This window comes from Gymnoscopelus microlampas (assembly GCF_963454915.1).
Source record: "Gymnoscopelus microlampas genome assembly, chromosome: 6".
Lineage (NCBI taxonomy): Eukaryota > Metazoa > Chordata > Actinopteri > Myctophiformes > Myctophidae > Gymnoscopelus > Gymnoscopelus microlampas.
In genome coordinates, this window is record NC_139943.1 from 26,054,991 (window position 1) to 26,068,535 (window position 13,545).

Here is a 13,545-nt window from a genome sequence, read left to right on the forward strand (position 1 = left end):
TGAGCAGTTTGAAAAACACTTAAACCCAGGATTTTTCAGCTATTTGCGTGAAACTGTATGATCAGTGTGATCTCTTTTTTCAGAGGTTTGTCTGTTGGTCCAATAGCGTCCCGCTTAAGTGTATGTCTCACAACCTCAAGGTCACAGGTTCAAGCCTCACTTGGTGCAGACTTCATCTAAGTTGCATTTCACACAACATGACTATCAATGAATACATTTGCAATTGTTAAAGATAACATGAAATACTTAATTGAGTGTTTTTTACATACTTCATTGTGAAAATAGCTGATCTACAATCTCACAACTTTTCAGATAGCAATGAGAGTATGTTTTTTCAATGTATAACATACTTCATTGTGAAAATAGCCGATGTACAATCTGACAACTTTTAATGGTTTGTGAGCTTGTAGATCGGCTACTTTCACTAGTTTTGGTTCTGAGGAGATGTACAACTTCTTCATTGGTAAATGGTTTGTGAACGAGTGATCTTTGTGTTAGTGAAACAGGGGCTTGGGTCATGACAGAAGGCAAGTGTTTGTGATCCTCAACAGACAATAACAGTCTGGACAAAGCTATAGCACTATAGGTAGTGTTCCAGCTACCTAAGAGTGCCTCACGATCGCAATGTTGCCGGTTCAAGCCTCACTTGATGCAGACTCATTTAAGTTGAATTGCAAAAAACATGACTCAATCTATTCCGTTTCCATGGCTCTCTCTCTCTCTTCAATCTATTCCGTTTCCATGTCTCTGTCTCTTCAATCTATTCCGTTTCTATCTTCAATCTATTCCATTTCCATGTCTCTCTCTCTGTCTCTTCAATCTATTCTCTCTCTCTCTCTCTCTCTCTCTCGCTCTCGCTCTCGTTCTCTGAGGGTCGGCCATAGCTGAGTGGTTAGTGAGCCCGCCTAGGGAGCCAGAGGCTCTAGTTGACCCAGGTACGATTCCAGGCCAGGTCAGCAAATGTGTCGATGAAATTTGTCCCTGAGCAAGACTCTTAACCCCTAATTGCTCACAGGCCCTCATTGGAAACAAGACCGCAAGGACTTTCATGAACTGACCTGTTAAAGGAATTATCATTTCTCTTTCTCTCTCCTGGCCCCGTATTATCGCTGCTTGCAGCTAAATTTTATCATTGATATTATACACACATTTTTCAGTGTCCACACCAGCCATAACTGGTGTGGACTAGTCTAGGTGGACAAATGTCTGTCTTGTGACATGATGTCATCAATAGATACAATTTTGGTTTGATAAAAAGTTGGGTTTGAAAATCAGACATTTATCTATGCTAGTATGGATAGCTGACTCCATTCATATTTGTTGAATGATTTTTGATTCTCTTTGTTTTATTTCCTGAAAAGCAAAGTCTTAACATTTTATTTACTTGTCTCTCAATCCATATTTTTTTCTTTTAAGTCAAAATTTTATATACAGTCAATATATTTTAAACGTTCAAGCCAGTTGTCACAACACTAATTCCAATACTATATTGGATTATTACTGTGTTACCGATGCAAAATGGAAACAATACCTCTGCAGAGTAGGCAGGCAAAATGCCTATTTGGCATTTTGCCTGTGGTTCCACCAGCTCCTGGGTAGCAGACACTACACCTTGAATTTTCTGTGTGACCTATTGCAGGCCTTGAGCTCCATCTAGAAGGTCACCCACATGCTGCCTCAGGGACTGCAGTTCGGACGGCTCAGTTCTGGAACTGAGACATTTCACAAATCATTAGCAGATCAAGTTTAAGCTTTGAGAACAAACATTCTGGAGTGAAAAACAGGTGAAGCAGGATTATAGTGCATACTTAAGCACTTGACAGACTTAATGCTGCTGTGAAAAAACTGAAAATACAATCTTAGGCCTACTGCATGCCTTATGGTTTAAGTTGCATTGTTGCCCTAATTGCACAGCCATCAGTTTGTAAGCCAGGAAAATAAATGATATTGGCAATTGACATACTTTATGCTGCTGTGAAAAACTGAAAATACAATCTTAGTCCTACTGCATTCCTTATGGTTTAAGTTGCTTTGCACAGCCATCAGTTTGTAAGCAAGAAATATCCCTGATATTAGACATAGAGGAACAATTTCTCTTATTGATGGAGTGATTCAAATTCAACAGCTAAAAACTCACTCAACAGTAGCTCTCACTCTCGATAAAGCAACTGTTAATTTAAAAAAAAATATATATATTTTGTTTTACAATACCCGACTCTTGTCTTTCGCACCACTACCTGAAGGCCGTTTCATCCACAGTCAGCACCTTCCTGGCATTTTTGCTTCCAGTAGCTGGACCCTACATTGAGAATAATGCAGAGTCAAGCTAGCACATTTAAGAAGGTGCTCATTTACTAATGACACTAATTTCAGATCATTTTAATTACAACATTCAGCAATGCATATATGAGCACAAATGACATGAGGATTGACCTGTAAAACAAACAATAGTTAAGTAAGCCAAGCTAAGACAACATGTAGTCTACACTGCAGTGAATCATGTTGTCTAGCGACAGACCAAAGTGAGACTTATGCACTTGACAGACTTTATGCTGCTGTGAGAAACATGGGATTAAACTAACACATTAAAGTAACTGTTTTCCTGTTCTCTGTTATACATTATAGTTCCTAAGTACAGTAACCAGGTTAAAGTTACTAAAGTTTAAAAAAAATGGCATTACTTGGGTGAGGCCTTCACTGAAATCTGTCATGCACGTCCCAGCAGAGTGATTCAAATTCAACAGCTAAGAAGTATCACAGTAGCTCTCACTCTCGATAAAGCATATGTTAATTCCAAATATTAACACCTCAGTCTACAGTCTTTCTATGCTTATGTGTTCACTAATGATTATTTGTCCTAGTGTCTATGCTGACCTGGTCTTGGCTAGACACCTGTCACTCCCCTTCTCAGCTCATGTGTGATTAGAGCCTGACACTATAAAGAGGAGCTGTAGCCAGCTCTCGGCTATTCCCCCCCCAGCACCCCAGCAGAGCACAAGAGTTTATTGGTTCCCTTGACTATTTGTACTTTCTTTATTTCAGTTACGATGGGCTGATTGTAAGTGTTTTTAATGTTTGGTATGATTTTCGTTATTGGTTACTTTGTACTTTGTGTTTTGGTAGTTCATGGGAGTCTGGTGAAAGGACACAATTGTAACTTTAATTAGAAATATAAATAAAGATTATTTATTTAACTGCTGTCCCTTCAGACTCAGTGATTTCATTTCCCATAGAGTGTGAGGACGTAGTCTTCTTCGTTTGCCACCTTCACCTTCTCGACGATGACAGGGAGTACTGCTTCTGCTTCGACAAAAGGACCCGCAGATTAACATGTATTTGTCCACAGACCCCCATCTGATAAGATTTGGTTTTAAATATACTTATTTTCAGGTTTGTGTGTGATTGTGTGCTAACAATGTGTGTTAACATAATTTATACACTAGTCTTGACTTTCTGTTCTGATTCAGATTACACAAACTAGGTATACCACCTGTTTGATGAATGTAACCGATATAGGGTGATGAGTTAAACAAAGGGGCTTTGAGGAATGTTCAGGATGATCTTATACAAGACCATAGATGTAATATAGTTGGATGATTACATTATATGATAAGATGGCGGACAAGTTTCAAATAACTTGATCATTGAGAGACAAATCCTTTAAGGTGTGCATCTTTTTTGGAAGCATATATTCATTCTGTAGATGTATTATTCACTATAACACCTAATACAAGGACACAGAAATGTGGCAGTCATAGGGGTCTTAAACGTTTTCAGGCCAGGGACCCCCGTTGGGGGGTGGTACAGCATATATTGTATAATGCAGGGGTCTTCAACGTTTTCAGGCCAAGGACCCCCTAGCTGAGAGAGAGAGAGATGAAGCAGGGACCCCCTCTATATTGTATAGAATGGTGTTTCAGATATACTTTTGCTGCTCTTTTCTCCCTCTACACCTATAACTCTTTGCAAAAAATAGCCGATCTACATTCCGATCTACTATTCTCCTCAGAAAATGGATGCTAGGGTTCAAGTGGTTAATATAAAAAAAGAAAAATCATATCACACAAAGATTTGGCGGACCCCCTGTAGTAACTCTGAGGACCCCCTAGGGGTCCCGGACCCCCTGTTGAAGATCCCTGGTATAATGTATAACATTGTGTTTCATATGTATAGACATACGTACCATGTTGTGCATTCAAGCTATTCAAATAATAGATTCATATATTCATTCCCAGTGAGCCATAGTCGTTATTTAGACGTTCGGTTTTTTTGTAGACCTAAATTAGATGGTGTAGATTCGGTCTATATCTAGACCAAATCTAGCCGATTGAATTTAAACAATTATTCCATACATATTGATTAAAAAAAACAACTGTAAGTTGCATTACTGATCTCCAAATATTGGACAAAAATAATTTGAATAGCCATTGATCAATATACAGTATAGTTTAGATTTAGCCTTGATCTAGACGTTTATATCAAAACTATATATCAACGTTCAAATGTAGACCATTTCTAAACTTTTATTTTTTTATTCATGTTGTTTGAAAATCTTTATTTTAGGGTGCTAACATTAGGTTAATAAATTATGATATATCTCACTATTGTCACTATTGATCAATATACAGTATAGTTTAGATTTAGCCTTGATCTAGACGTTTAAATCAAAACTATATATCATCAACGTTTAGATTTAGACCATATTTAAACCATTAAATGTATTTCATTTCTTAGTCATGTTGTTTGAAAACGTACATATGTTTAGAAATACTATTACAGCGAAATAATGCAGTTTGCATAATGGTGATAATATGCAAATATATTTTTTTAATATGTATAAATATAACAAATAAAGGCAGTTTGCACTAATGGTGATAGGCTAATATAAAATACAGAGGAACGAGTGAAAGCCAAGCAGTAAACTGCTAACCTCGCATCACTAGACTTTCTAATCTACAGTAAACCGCAGATTGGGTTTGGAGGTCGTTTTGCTTGTTTCTTTCCGGAGACATGGCAACATTTTGTTTTGCTTAGCAGTCTCACAAGACGTGGCAACCCCTGAAGTGCCTTTCGTAACAACACGGAAGTCAGCAACGCGTTCTAAAGGCAAGAGGAAAACTGAACAGAAGAGACTATAAAGAACAGAATTGCAAAAAAACATTCATTCTGAACTGCATAGGTGAGTGCTAAAGGATACATTATTTGAAGGAGATGTTTATTTGTGTTGACATAGTTAGTTGATCATGTACAAGTTAGCGTTAGCCAACTAGCTACCAGCTGCTAGCTTCTGCCCAAACAAAGTGCAGGCGTCATGGCTGGCGTTCAATGTTTTTTACTGGTGGACCGTAACGAATTACAATCACTTGAGTTTAAATTCATTTTTTAATACTTTAACTATAAAATAATCGTTTGTTTGTGTAATGTTTAATCTGGAGTTAAAACTTTACAGAACCTTGTGAAATATTTGATTAATGTATTCTTTTTTCTTTCTTTTTTTTTTTTTTAAGCAAAACCGACAAAGAACAATAATAATGGTGCTATCAGATCAAACACCACAGGTAATTATTAATTGAATGTTTTGTGAGTTTTAACTATAACATTATTCACCTTTCCTTGAGTTGGGCCATGTGTTGAATATATTGTTTAAATCAGGGGTCTTCAACAGGGGGTCCGGGACCCCTAGGGGTTCCTCAGAGTTACTACAGGGGGTCCGCCAAATCTTTGTGATTTTTACATTAACCACTTCAACCAAGCATCCCTATTCTGAGGAGAACTTTAGCCAAAAATAGCAGATCTACAAGCACACAACGCTTGTGCGCTTGTAGATCTGCTATTTTCGGCAAAGAGGTTTGGTGGAGGGGGGAAAAAAAAGCAGACCAAGTACAGAGTGGGTCAAGTTTACTTAGTATGGACGGTGTGTGTGGTTAAAAGTCTGAAAATACACATTAACATGAATCCAACATTGATGACAGTGTCTGTCAAACAAGTCTATGAAGCTATCTATGAAATCTATGAAAAGATTATATTCTATACAATATATATTGGGGGTCCCTGCTTTATCTCACTCTCAGCAAAGGGGTCCTTGGCCTGAAAACGTTGAAGACCCCTGGTTTAAATCAATCAGTAGCCTATTTACATGTATTTACAGCTCTCTTCTAGGTAATGTCTAGAAGTGGCGAACTGCTGACTTTTGTCACATTTTATCTATATATCTATCTATCTATGTATCTATCTATCTGGCTATTCCACGACAATGACTGCAACTCCTTGCAACTATTTGTGGAGCAGTTACTCTGCTCTCTTCCTTATGATAGTAAGGTCTAGGTAATCTGGATGGTAAAGTGCTGAGAATATAGCATCTCCTATCTGTCATATTATTCATAGATGTTTGGATGTGGGTCTATGTCAAAAGCTGTGGAAGGAGGCTAAGGTTATTCCTTTAAATATTTGACCTGTTTTGAGCAAAATCATGGAAAGGTTGGTGCATTCACAAATTCAAGCTTATTTTGTTTCAAACAAGCTTGCAACACATTCTCAACATGCCTATAGAGCTGGTCACTCTACTTCTACTGCTTTGATACAGCTGACTGGTGACTGGCTTAAAGCTATAGATAACTCCATGCTGGTGGGAGCTGTGCTGTTAGATTTGTTTGTTATTTTGTCCTTTTTATTTTGGGAGTATTGTCATATTCGTTCATTACAATGATATACATCTGGCCTAATTATCTTCCCCAGGTGAATCAGTGCCCATAGCTATGACAGTTTTGACAGCCCCTCTACACACCTCAACACCAGGTACATTTAAATGCTATGTTAATTGATTTAAGCCCAATGTTAAATATATATATTGTAGATGGAAATTACAGCCAGTATCGGTGTTAATGTCCAAACAAAACCTTAAGAGTTTTCTAATAACTTCATTTCTTTTTCTGTGGTAGATCTTGACAAAACTCCGGTCAGCCGTAAAAGAGGAAGAACTGCACAAGGTGAATGAATGATTAACATTTTAAATATCAGGAATTACATTTTGAAAGTTTTTGTTTGTTTGTTTACCCGCCTGCATTATCGTTGGGACTACTACTACTATGTTTTAGGTCCTCTAGAATAAATGAGTATAACAGAACGTTTAGCCGGAAGATTAAAATAAAATAAAAAGGTATTAAAATATATTACGTATTTCAACAATAGTACATTACTGTGGGGCCTTACTCCTGAACAGAAACAACTTGGACTCCACAATGAAAATTTGGATAAAGCACAGCATATATCATACATGACTTGATGGTGTAAGAAGGTGTAATTTCAATGTGTTTTCACACCCAGCAGAATATTGAAGCTACACACCGGTCCAAGTCAGATCCTGAACTACACAAGGTAACTTTCAATTGATTGTAGTAGTGCGCATGCTCATAACTCATAACACTAGTGCGCATGCTCATTACTCTATGTGTGGTCAAAATCGAACCAATAATTCTACTTCCGGCAGGCTTCCGGGTGCTTCAAAACGCCACTGAGCACATTCATTGAAATGATAGCTGGGGGCGGGGCAATCCGCCCTCTAGTTATATTATACCTCTATGGTCCACACGCACACGTTTTTGGCTCTTGAAAAGTGACTTCCTGAGAGAAGATGTTTAAAAACGCTGTTTTTGGACATAGCCTGCCCACAATGAATATTTTCAGATATGTTTTAGAGAGTCCATAAAGGTTGCACCGGGGGGGCTTGGGGGGGGGGGGCTTCCCGTGTCCTGCTGCCTTAGCTGTAGAATACAACTCTCGTAGACGTATTTATGATTCTGACGTTTTCGTAGATTGAAAACGTCAGAATCATAAATACGTCTACGAGAGTTGTATTCTACAGAGCTGCTGCCCCACATATTATGTATTTCAACAACAGTACATCTACTCGTAAGAAGGTGTAATTTCAATGTGTTTTCACACCCAGCAGAATATTGAAGCTACACACCGGTCCAAGTCAGATCCTGAACTACACAAGGTAACTTTCAATTGATTGTAGCAGTGAGCAAAATGGGTTGCAATGGGGGTTTTCTCTCCCCTACAGTGAAGCCGTAATCTGGGCCAAGAAAATGTCTTGACTCTACTCCACCTTTCAATTGACTATAACAGTAATCCTCAATGGTGATGTTGCAAGTATGACATGTATTCTAATTACCTTGTCTTTCACCAACAGGAAATCTTATCAGAACTCCCAGGAGAAAGTCACAGGATTCCAAAAGGTACATTTAGATAAAGTTTGTAAGTCATCTTACTCTGGCAAAGATTTAATTGGGGAGAGATAATGATGTTGAACTTGAAAACAAGTAATGTTGTTTATTAAGATCTGCACCAGCCAAAGTATAGCCTCAAATTCTAAATCACAGGCAGACTGTCACATGGTTTGTTTCTTTCAGTTTCCCATGTCGGAGAAAAGTAAGAATGGAAGTATTATTTATCACTTTCCACTGTGTTAGTGTATTATTTCGGTTTCATATCAACATAACTGTCTTCATTGCAGGTTGGCAGAGTGTGCCGTTTTTCTTTTTGCAATTTAGCTTTGCGTTTTCTTTTTGTTTCAGACTTTTCACCAATGCCCTGATGAGTCCTTTCTACTTGCATGGACAGCAGGAGAGAGCTTTCAAAAGCACTGCCTTCTATCTGTCATCAATGGTAAAAATAACTTTGTCAGTGCTAGTTATTTGTTGATTGCTTATTCACGTTGTACACGTGTGACTGACATATACTAGATAACCTCTGTAATGTCTTCTGTCAGCCTGAGAGTTATTTGTCATTGTTTTGACTGCAGAAGCCGTTCAGAAGACATTCAGAGAGACAATGGAGGACCTGGTCAGCGCTGCCATCTCTGACCACTTCAAGCAGGCGCCTGGTAGAAGTGGTGGAGGGAGTTACAAGAAGAAGAGGACAACGCCTTGAAGCAAATCCAATGTTATTATTTGATCAAAACATTTTGTTAAGACTTGTCTTTTCTAGTTGTTTAACCCAATAGGACAGGGAACGCATCTGTGTCACTTAAGATTTATTTGGCTATTCAAAAAATAGCAAATCTACAAGCTCATAGCGCGGAACTCTGTCCGGCGCTATAAGAGCTTGTAGATCTTCTATTTTTTGAAGATTTTTGTAAAAAAAAAAGTGCAAATCTTTGAATATATGTACACACACGCACACACACACACACACACACACACACACACACACACACACACACACACACACACACACACACATACATTTCTAACTCAAATCTAGGCAAAGCAAAGATTTGAGGAAAAAACATACATTCAAAGAAATATAGCAGATCAACAAGCTCGTAGTGCGCACCGTGCTATGAGCTTGTAGATCTGCTATTTTTTAATAGCTCAAGTATAAGATGTGTTAAAGTGTTTAAAATCTAACATGACAGGTCTTAATGGTTTAAAGCATTAAGAGGTGCAAAAATTAAAGAACGATTGTACAAGCTTTGGTATGTTTTTTTGTTGTTGAAATATGTATTGTGATTGAACTTACAGTTGAAGGGTAGTTATGTTCAGAGTAAATCAATGTTAACATTAAGAAAAATGATTTTATCCATTGGTACAATAAAGAATAGCATGACATTAGTGTTACACTGCAACCTATTTAATCCCGAAAGATGACAGCATAATGTAAACAAATTATCAGAACATCATGGGACTACACTACAAAGGTAAGCAAAAAGGGTTAAATTTGGTCCATCAGGTATTTTTGGCAGAGAACCAGGATCTGCATTAAAATTGAGGGATTTAAATGCATTAATATAGGTTTTGTGTGAATAATCTGATAGATCTTAAAGGTATATAATGCCTACAAATTGTTTGGATGTTATTTAAACATCTGATTTAATTATAAGTATATTAATATCCTTATTAAATAGACATTTACATGACGTCTAAACAACGTCTATAGTCTATAATTGGGTTAAAATTTGACGTCTAAATAACGTCTAGGTTAAAATTGGTTTATGACGGGTCTAAAAATGAACGTTTTTTCGACGTCTAGGCTAAGCTTAGACGTTGTTTCAACGTCATTTGAACGGTTATATATTTATATCTAGCCGTTCAAACGACGTTGAAACAACGTCTAGGCTAGGTTTAGACGTTGAAAAAACGTTCAATTCTAGACCACTCATAAACCGGATTTAGACTAGACGGCTAGGTGACGTTTAGACGTCTAATAGACCGAAAAATGCTCAGTGGGTTCATTCATATCCACTTCCATTAACATACTTTACTAACTGAGAAGAATGTAATACTATCAACAATCTACCACACTTTAAGTATATTTTGATGCCGATACTTTTGTACTTTTACTCAAGTACATTTTCATTACCAGACTTGTACTTGTAACGGAGTGTTTCTACAATTGGAGTATTGATATAACTGATTGATATTCATTGTTAAATAAATATTACAATGTATGTCTATTATTATTATTATTATTATTATTGCTGTTATATATTTCGCTAACTTCTTCTCTTTAACTTTTAAATTAGTGAAATGACGTTTGCATTGAAAACAAATGTATCTATTTTTGGTTCGTGCGCATGTGCGTGCTTGTAATTGTGTGTGTGTGTGTGTGTGTGTGTGTGTGTGTGTGTGTGTGTGTGTGTGTGTGTGTGTGTGTGTGTGTGTGTGTGTGTGTGTGTGTGTGTGTGTGTGTGTGTGTGTGTGTGTGTGTGTGTGTGTGTGTAGGGAAGGGGGCGGGGCTTGTGTCGTGTTCGTGTCGTGTTTGTGTGTGCACGTCATAGAGTTGTTTGGGTGCGTGCGCATGTGCGTGCGTGTAACAGCGTGTGTGTGTGGGCGGGGGGGGGGGGGGGGGGGGGCTGTGCTTGCGTACACGCAAGAGGGCATTCCCGGGGATGCCCTCTCGCATGTACGCATGTCTGCTTGTCAGACCAATCACAGCCCTTGCTGTACACAGCCCTTGCTGTGTTGTCCCTCCCCTTAACTACGCCGCTCTTGCAGTGCTCCGCTCACTTCTCAAGGTTTACAGCGGATGCTAGGTCGCTCGATACGAGGTCTCTCCGGTCGATGATAGATTACTATGGAAACTCTTCTACTTGATTTCGGTTCATATATCACTGATCTACTTTCATTTCGTCGTCTTTTGTCTGAGGTGAGTAATATTACTTGATATATACTTTTTTCCCGCCTTTTTTGGACTACATGAACGTTCAGATTTCAAACACAGTTTTTACCCCATGGCCACGGATGTTATAATTATGTACGGGCCCTCAGAAGTAGCCGTATCTTCCGTATTGTTCAATAAAAACGCATCTTAATCCGATCGGTGGCCATTTGCTCATAGCTGGCACACTCTATCAGAGTGCAGTACACCTACCAACCGATGGGTAATGCAGTTGAAAGCACACGGCGGACATGCTGAGAAAATGGCCACCGATCGGATTAAAATGCTTTTTATTGAACAATACTGAAGGTACGGTTACTTCTGAGGGCTCGAACAGAATTTTCACATCCGTGGCCATGAGGTAAGAACTTTATATTTGAAATTTGAACGTTTATGTACATGTACGGGCCTTAAATGAATTCAGTGCAAACGCCAGGTTCGGTTTGTTTCAGGCCCCAGGACTCTGTTGGTTTGTTTTCATAAACTCATGTCACAATCGACCTGTCCATAACAATTCATTATACAACGCAGAATGCAGCTTTTAATCAACATTGCATTTGTTATATCTTGTCTGTTAAAATTGAGCTTGTAGATCTGCTAAAACTAACTTTAAGCAGCCTCTGAAACTGGGTTAAAAACAACCTACTGCTGCTGTTCATTACTATAGCCCTACTAGCCTACTACTACCAGTATTAAATATTATTACCAATATTATTATTATCAGCAGTAGCAGGCTAGTTTTCTTTTTTACTAAAACATGACTATACTGTAGACTTTGTTTTCCGTGACACTATCCCCGCAGCTAACGGCCACAGGGACAACTAAATATCCATCCATCACGTAGCTGGCTGAGGGAAACGTCTTCCATTTACAGTGGTTTTCAGGGTTTCTATGACGACAATCTGTCCATTCACGTCACCACACGGGCACTCCCAACCATGGGAACTAAGGCTCATTCATATAGCTCCATACTGGGGTTTTCATGGGGTTTTCAGGGTTTCTATGACGACAATCTGTCCAATCACGTCACCATGGGCACTCCCAGCAATGGGAACTAAGGCTCATTCTAATGACTCCATACTGGGGTTTACAGCTTTAATTTGGATAGACAGTGCCACGCAGTGGACAGAATACCACATTGCACTTAAGGCTTATGTTTTAGCTTTGTAGAAGAGAGAAGTGGCTGCCTTTTAAACCTAGCCCAATTCCGTCAGCATTTTAATTTTTGTGGCTTCTCTTTAGAAGGCCCAATATGCAACAACCATTTATTTCTCCCTGCTAAATTGGATGCCAGCTTTTTACACTGGAAAAGATCCGGGCTGTATAAATTTACTGACCTCTACATAGACGGGACTTTTGCCACTTTCAATGACCTCTCACTAAAATTCAAACTCCCCCGCTCACATCTATTCCGGTACTTCCAAATTAGACAGAATTTGTTAAAGCCCAAAGCCCAACCTTTCCTAATTTAGATCCAGACCTGAAATTTGATATTTTGTTACAGACCCCTGCTCAACTTCAAGGTCTCATATCAAACATCTACAGCTCTATATCCTCTTTTAATGACGCCTCACTTTACAAGATTAAGGGGGACTGGGAGGGGGAACTTGGTGTAGTGATACCGGAAGACACATGGGACCGGGCTATGGGTGCATCCACACATGAGCGACAACTTGACGCCCGGAAGTCGGAAGTCCCGTCCACTCCCATGTTATAGGAAAAACCGGACCGGAACTTCCGGTTTCTAACTTAACATGGGTGTGTACGGGGCTAGCGTAGCGTAAGCGTAGCGTTTGCCGTCAGCATACGCTCATGTGTGGATGCACCCTATGGGTACATCCACACATGAGCGTATGCTCAACCGGAAGTTCCGGTCCGGTTTTTCCTATAACATGGGAGTGGACGGGACTTCCGACTTCCGGGCGTCAAGTTGTCGCTCATGTGTGGATGCACCATATGGGTGCATCCACACATGAGCGACAACTTGACGCCCGGAAGTCGGAAGTCCCGTCCACTCCCATGTTATAGGAAAAACCGGACCGGAACTTCCGGTTTCTAACTTAACATGGGTGTGTACGGGGCTAGCGTAGCGTAAGCGTAGCGTTTGCCGTCAGCATACGCTCATGTGTGGATGCACCCTATGAGCGCAGTGAATGGGATTACTTCCTGTGCCCGTCTTAATCTGATACAGTTTAAAGTTCTCCACCGTGCCCATTTTAGCAAAGCCAGACTAAGCAGAATATATCCCGACCTGGATGGGAGCTGTGAGAGATGTCAACATGACCCAGCCAACTTGACTCACATGTTCTGGTCCTGCCCCAGTTTATTAGTTTTTTGGACAGATGTATTTAAAATTATCTCAGATGCCTTTGAGGTGAATCTTCA

The 13,545-nt window shown here is 39.2% G+C and overlaps 1 long non-coding RNA gene across 5 annotated transcripts; it reads left to right on the forward strand.

The window, feature by feature from the left end:
• The first annotated feature begins 5,065 nt into the window (after positions 1 to 5,065).
• Positions 5,066 to 9,249, forward strand: LOC311047387. Of its 5 annotated transcripts, none has more exons than XR_014600970.1 (9): positions 5,066 to 5,179; positions 5,508 to 5,558; positions 6,736 to 6,795; positions 6,939 to 6,986; positions 7,324 to 7,374; positions 7,946 to 7,996; positions 8,192 to 8,237; positions 8,577 to 8,667; positions 8,804 to 9,249. It is a non-coding gene; the product is annotated as an uncharacterized lncRNA (long non-coding RNA). The 5 variants fall into 5 exon arrangements; XR_014600971.1 differs by having other exon boundaries at positions 7,949 to 7,996; XR_014600972.1 differs by having other exon boundaries at positions 7,327 to 7,374.
• The last annotated feature ends 4,296 nt before the right edge of the window (positions 9,250 to 13,545 follow it).